Source organism: Erythrolamprus reginae, chromosome 1, assembly GCF_031021105.1.
Source record: "Erythrolamprus reginae isolate rEryReg1 chromosome 1, rEryReg1.hap1, whole genome shotgun sequence".
NCBI classification, from domain to species: Eukaryota; Metazoa; Chordata; class Lepidosauria; order Squamata; family Dipsadidae; genus Erythrolamprus; species Erythrolamprus reginae.
Window position 1 is genome coordinate 313,970,090 of NC_091950.1, and position 7,627 is coordinate 313,977,716.

Sequence of the window (7,627 nt, forward strand, 5' to 3'; positions counted from 1 at the left end):
ACATATGTCTTACTTTCGGGGAAACACGGTAGTATAAAAGGAATTAAAGGGGGAAAAAACTAGACAAATACTATTGCGGGGGGGGGGGCGATGACATTGCTTCCAAGCTCCCCGCGCGCCCCTCGCCTTCGCTCGCCGCGGCGCCACCACCTCTTCCCCTGCCGAGGCTCAGCTGCAAGCGGCCAGCGAGGCCGATCGGCTCCGAGGCGAGCGGCCGGAGCTGCGCCCTCCTTCACCAGCCTCCTTTCCGGCAGCTCCCTGCGCGCCCCTCGCCTTCGCTCGCCGCGGCGCCACCGCCTCTTCCCCTGCCGAGGCTCAGCTGCAAGCGGCCAGCGAGGCCGATCGGCTCCGAGGCGAGCGGAAAGGTGAGTGGCGCGGTCAGGCGCCCTCCTTCGCCCGCCTCCTTTCCGGCAGCTCCCCGCGCCCGAAGACGAGCCGGCCCCGGTGCCCGGGACAATGTAAGACATACCCCCAAAGTAAGACACAGTGGGGCTTTTGGGGGTAAAAAGATAGTAAGACACTGCCTTACTATCGGGGAAACACGGTATTTATTGCATTTATATGCTGCTCACTTTGAAACAGACTCTGAGTGGCTATATAATAATTACCTAATTATTATAAAATTATTATAACTATAATAATTATCAAATAATAATTACCCTGTGCCAATTTGCCGCTATCAGCATATCATAATTTTAAGGACATGCTTTGTGGAACATAATCTGATCAAATTAGTTGGCCAAGGTGGGTTTAAGTGTATTAAAACAAATATGCACAAACACTGGAAAACCACCTTAAGGCTTAGTATTACAGTCAAGTTCAGGCTTGTGAGAAATGCTATGGCTGCTTAGCAGGGATGCTAAGAACTAAAGGGATATTTGAGACTTTTTAAATAAAACATTGTTTATATCAAACCAAGTAATTTATTGTTCCATTTTTATATAGCTGCCCATCTCAAATATGTGACTCTGGGCAGCTCACACCAATGAATTTTTTATTATTAAACACTAAGCAATACCATTCAGGAAATAACAATACAATAACCATTGTATTGAGTCTACGGAGAGGGGCGGCATACAAATCTAATAAATAATAAAAAAATAATATGAGAACCCCACTAATGTGGTGCATATGTACCTGCAGGTGATGTCTTACATTTAAAAAGACCCTTTCTTTCTGCCCTACATGGCATAGGACCAGATTACCTCCGAAACCGCCTTCTGCCGCATGAATCCCAGCATCCGGTGAGGTCCCACAGAATTGGTCTCCTTAGGGTCCCGTCAACCAAACAATGCCAGTTGGCGGGACCTAGGGGAAGCGCCTTCTTTGTAGGTGCCCCGGCCCTCTGGAATCAACTCCCCCAGGAAATTCGCACTGCCCCCACCCTCCTTGCCTTCCGAAAGAGTTTAAAAACTCATCTTTGCCACCAGGCCTAGGGTTATTAGATCTTCCCCCCGACCAACAAATGTTTTTAGTATGATGGGCGAATGAATGGTAATGATAGCTTTCTTAAATTAGAATTTTAAGGATTGTTTTTAATGGATTATTAATTGGATTGTTTATTGCTATTTTCTGTTTTTTATATATGCTGGGGCCGCCCCAAGTCCTCGGAGAGGGGCGACATTAAAATCCAATTAAATCTAAATCTAAACTTGGTATTTCAAGATACAGGACAGTGATGGCGAACCTTTTTTTCTTAGGGTGTCAAAAAAGTGTGGATAGGTGGGTGTTATCACGCATGCACGAGTGCCCACACCCATAATTCAATGCCTGGAGAGGGTGAAAACAGCTTCTTCTGCTCCCTGGAGGCCAGAAACGGCCTGTTCCCTAACTTCTGGTGGGCCCAATAGGCTCGTGTTTTGCCCTCCTCAGGCTCCAAAGGCTTTCCTGAAGCTGGGGAGGGTAAAAATGCCCACCCCCATTGCCCCAGAGCCTCTCTGGAAGCCAAAAACACCCTCCCAGAGCCTCTCTGTGAGCCAAAAATCAGCTGGCCAGCACACACATGCATGTTGGAGCTGAGCTAGAGCAACAACTCACGTGCCAGCAGATATGGCTCTGAGTGCCACCTATGGCACCCATACCATAGGTTCACCATTACTGATATAGGATAATATTTATCCCTTACAAATACTGTTTGTGGGAAGTATAGCTTGTCTTTTACCAGAAGGGTGGATATAGCAAATTGCCATAGGAAATCTTTCTACACAATTGCATTCCACCCATGGTCCTATAGCGGCGAAGAGCTTCAACTTCAATTCTTCCTCCGGAGTGCTTTAAACCTATGAGTAAATTTCAAATTAGGTATCTAATTTTTCGCTCTTTCCTATAAAAACTTGCCACAGTTCATTTAATGAACAATCAAAGTTACAATGGCAATGAAGAAAAGTGAGTTATGCCATGGGCGCACCTGTGTGTCTGTGCACGATTTCGCTACCTGCCTAGGTGCAGTAGCAGAATTGTGCTGGACTCCCCTAGCACTCAGAGCCACTGGGGCAAGCACACGTCACCGTTCCACCTTAGCAGCCCACCTCTGGTTATGTCCATTGTTCACATTTAGCGACCATTACAACATCTCCAAGGTCACATTATCAAAATTTACATGCGCGACAACTGGTTCATATTTATAAATCGCAGTGTCCTGAGGTCATGGAATTCCCTTTTGCAACCATCTGACAAGCAAAGTTAATGAGGAAGTCAGATTTGCTTAGCAGTTGGTTACTTACTTCTCAATTGCAGGGATTCACTTAATAATTACCTGTGACAAGAAAGGTCATAAAAAGAGGAAAACTCACAACAAATGTTTCACTTAGCAACAGAAATTATGGGATCAACTGTGGTTGCAAGTTAACGACTATCTGTATAATTGTATGTATGAATCATAGTTTGAGCAAAGTGGTCTGAATTGGGAGAAACCCACCCCTGTTCCAAACTATATTTTTTCCATATAACATATGTAGCAGCTGTAAACACAAGCTAATTAGCTGCCTCGAGTTTTTGGAGAGGGGCGGCATATAAATTCAATAAATAAATTAAAATAAATAAATATTTACTGACCCCTCGCATTCTGGATACAAATTGTTTCAACTTCTACCCTCAAAACGTCGGTATAAAGCACTGCACACCAATACAACTAGACACAAGACCGTTTTTCCCCTGAACGCCATCACTTTGCTAAACAAATTAGTCTGTCAACACTGTCAAACTTTTTACTAAGTCTGCACTTCTATTTCTACTAGTTTTTTTCATCATTCCTATCATCCTTTTCCTCCCATTTAGGACTGTATGACTGTAACTTGTTGCTTGTATCCTAAGATTTTTATTAATATTGTTTCTACATTGCTTATTTGACCCCTATGACAATCATTAAGTGTTGTACCACATGTTTCTTGACAAATGTATCTTTTTCTTTTATGTACACTGAGAGCATATGCACCAAGACTAATTTCTTGTGTGCCCAATCACACTTGGCCAATAAAGAATTCTATTCTATAATGTGCCAGGATGGGCCCAGATTTCATTCTTGATACTTGTCTCTATAGGCAAAATAGTAAAAGGAATAGAGATAGGACAAGGAGCATCCTGAGCAAAGAATTCAAGCAGAAAAACTGACTCACAATACAGCTAGGAACAAATAGAAACTTTGTTTTCACCCAAAGCAAATTGCACCAACAGCCACTTATGGATGTCTAGATTGAGGAAATGAAGTGAGAGACTAATATTGAGGCAGAACAGTCCACCACAACTCTTATATTCTAACTGTATATAACCAAATTACCTGCACACCTCTGTAGGCCTAGAAACCAGGAATGAACAGCTTTGAGAAGGGTTCTCTACAGAGGGCACAACTATTTGCAGATAGTGTGTTACTGCCCTCTAGTGGTTAGCTGCATGAGCTGATATATTTCTGGAAATGTGCTACTTGTTCTAAAGAGGCAACTGGCCTTTCTGTTTTTTCTTTGAAAACACCTTTCCCATCCAAGAAGCTTTCTTCAGTTCTGAAGCAACTCTGGAGAGTGAGCTGAAGAAGCTTCTTGGATGAGAAGCAAAACGCCTTCAAAGAAAAACCAGAGTCCAGTTGCCTCTTGAAAAAACACCTTTGGGACAACCATGACCTGGATGACTGATAATCTCCATAGATACTTTTTCTATAGAACAAGGTGTCTAAAAGAAATAAATACTTCAGGTGAGTGATGTGAACGTATCCTGTTCATTGTGCATAATAAGTTTAAACTGAAAGCATATAAAATATCATTGATAAAAACCATCAAAGCCAGAATCCTACCAAAAATCCATCCTTATTATTTCTTGTTATGAATCCATTCCTTGTATATCAAATGTTGCAATAGTTGAGCACTTAGACAAAATTAAATTCTGAGTTTAGATTACAGCAGACATTTTCTGTTGTGTTCTGTTATTAAGATTTGAACCACAATGAATATATGCAAAAGTGCAATGTGCAATTTGGAATGTCGTCTTGAAAATCCTTATTAGGCAATAAGAAAAAAAATCAGTGACATAACACATGCAACAATGCAGAGGTTGAACATGTTATGTTTCAATTTATCCAATAATTATTGGGGGGGTTTCAAAATAGTAATAATCATGTATGTATGTACAGTGTTCCCTCGATTTTCACGGGTTCGAACTTTGCGAAAAGTCTATACTGTACACTATTTTTGGCTATGAACAGTATCACAAGCCTTCCCTTAACACTTTAAACCCCTAAATTACAATTTCCCATTCCCTTAGCAATAATTTAGACCATGTTTACTTATTAAAGTTTATTTTAAAAATATTTATTAAAAGCAGACAAAAGTTTGGCGATGACACATGATGTAATCGGGCAGGAAAAACCGTGATATAGGGGGGGGAACCGCGAAGTATTTTTTTAATTAATATTTTTGAAAAACCGTAGTACAGTGATCCCTCGATTAGCACGGTCTCGATTAGTGCGAAACGCTACAACACGGTTTTTCACAAAATATTAATTAAAAAATACTCCATGGTTTTTTTGCTATACCACGGTTTTTCCCACCCGATGATGTCATACGTCATCACCAAGAGTCACTTCTCTGTCTCTTTCTCTTTCTTTCCTGTCACTATGCTTCAATCATTTTCTCATTTCTCTTTTTTTCTCCCCTTTTTTCTATCATTTCTTCTCTCTCTTTCTTCCTCTCTCACACTCTCTTCCTCCCTTCTCTCTCCCCCCCTCCACTTGCCCACGAGAAGAAAAAAAGGAACCTCTGCCGGGCAGCTCCCCTTGTGCCCCCGCTTTGTGCCTGCCTCTTTTGGGGATTTTTTTTTCTTTTCTTTTTTGCGCTGGCGGCGGGAGCTGTTGGGGAGGGCTCTGCCGGGAAGGCCTCTCAGCTGCAGAGCCGAATGGGGGCGGAGGCAACAGCGGAGCCCGGCGCTGGGGCCATGCGAGGCTGTTCATCCAGGGGGGCGTGGACTGGCAAGTCGCCCTCCTTTCTCTCTCTTTCTCTCTCTTATACCACACCGGTAACAGGGAGAGAAAGAGAGAGAGCGGAGGGCACCTTGCCGGTCCACGCCCCCCTAGATGAGCGGCTCCGCATGGCCCTAGCGCCGCCCAGGCAAAGGGGAAACCCCAAGATCGCTTGCCGCTTGCCGTATTGCAGCAAAGGAGGCGAAGCAAGGCTCCAAGCTGCAATACGGCAAGCGGCAAGCGATCTTGGGGTTTCCCCTTTGCCTGGGCGGCGGGAAGACCAAGGGAAGGTTCCTTCAGCCGCCCAACACCTGATCCGCTCCACAGCGCGGCAGCAGCGAGGAGCCGAAGATGGGGTTTCCCCTTTGCCTTTACCCCATCTTCGGCTCCTCGCTGCTTCCGCGCTGCGGAGCAGATCAGCTGTTGGGCGGCTGAAGGAACCTTCCCTTGGTCTTCCCCGCCGCCCACACGCAAACTCCACCATCTGCGCATGTGCGGCCATGAAAAAAATGGCGCGCATGCGTAGATGGTGTTTTTTACTTCCGCACCACTATAACGCGGAAATCGATTAGCGCGGGAGGTCTTGGAACGTAACCCCCGCGCTAATCGAGAGATCACTGTATTTACTTCCGCATCTCTACTTCGCAGAAATTCGACTTTCGCAGGCAGTCTCGGAACGCATCCCCCGCGAAAATGAAGGGAACACTGTATTGGATTTATATGCCGCCCCTCTCCGAGGACATTGTCTTTTCCTGAAAGAAACAGCATTCATGTTTTTCTATAGGTAAAAGAAAATGTCCTGAAGATTTGATATATATCATGTTATCATTCTGGAAAGTAAGAAACTAGCTTACTAAGCAGAATAAATTTCTAAATCATACACTTGAATCACATAGTTATTTTCTTCTAGTAAAGGTAACCATTTGGCACAGCCCATTTTTTAAAATAAAAAAGCTACATACAAGCCACTTTAAATTAAACACTGAATGACTAAGGAAGGCGACTATATTAGTTTAGTGCTGATTAAATTGTAGTACAGTGGTCCCTCGAGTTTCGCGATCTCGATCTTCGCTAAATGCTATATCGCGAGTTTTCAACCCGGAAGTAAACTCCACCATCTGCGCATGCGTGCCCTTCCACGCATGCGTAGATGGTGGAGTTTCCCCGCCGGGCAGAGGCTTCCCTGGGTCTTCCCCCTCTTGCCCCGGTAAGGCGCGAGCAACGGCGTGGGCGGGTGGGCGGCACACGCGCGGGGAAACCCCAGGGCCGCTTCTCAGCTGAGAAGCGGCCCCAGCAACAGCGCGGGGGGCGCGCGCGCGGGGGAAACCCCAGGGCCGCTTCTCAGCTGAGAAGCGGCCCCAGCAACAGCGTGGGGGGGCGGGCGGCGCGCGCGCGCGCGCGGGGAAACCCCAGGGCTGCTTCTCAGCTGAGAAGCGGCCCCAGCAACAGCGGGGGGGGGGGCGGGCGGCGCGCGCGGGGTAACCCCAGGGCTGCTTCTCAGCTGAGAAGCGGCCCCAGCAACAGCGTGGGGGGGGGGGCAGGCGGCACGCGCGCGGACAAGCAGCAGCAGCGAGGCGGCGGGGAAACCCAATCTTCGGCTCCTCGCTGCTGCGGTGGAAATAAAAATACCATCTGCGCATGCGCAGATGGTGTTTTTACTTCCGCACCGCTACTTCGCGACAAATCGATCATCGCGAGGGGTCCTGGAACGGAACCCTCGCGATGATCGAGGGACCACTGTACATTATTTAGACCTTACATCAATGTTGAAACACCCCCATGCAAATTACAAATAATTGCTAACCTTTCATTGTACATCTCTGCAAATATCAATGCAGAACTATTTCCCACTCAAGAAAGAAGCCTGCAACAACATACAACAGCAAAGTATCACACTGCCATAAAGAAGCACCTACATATTTGATAAGGAAACTAATTATCTTCTGCTAGGTTTATTCTTGTTATCAAAGGTATCCAACAGATCACTGCTTCAGAACAAAAAGAAAGTTGCAAATAACTATAAAAATAAGAACATACTAGCAGAAATGGTAAACATACATTTACAATAGGCAACCTTTAAGACTTGGGATTTGTAGCCAGTGCTGCTTAATGCTTCTGGAACCAGCTCAGACAAAGCTGATTTGGCTATTTGTGAAGATGTGTGAACTAATTTTAGAAGATTCT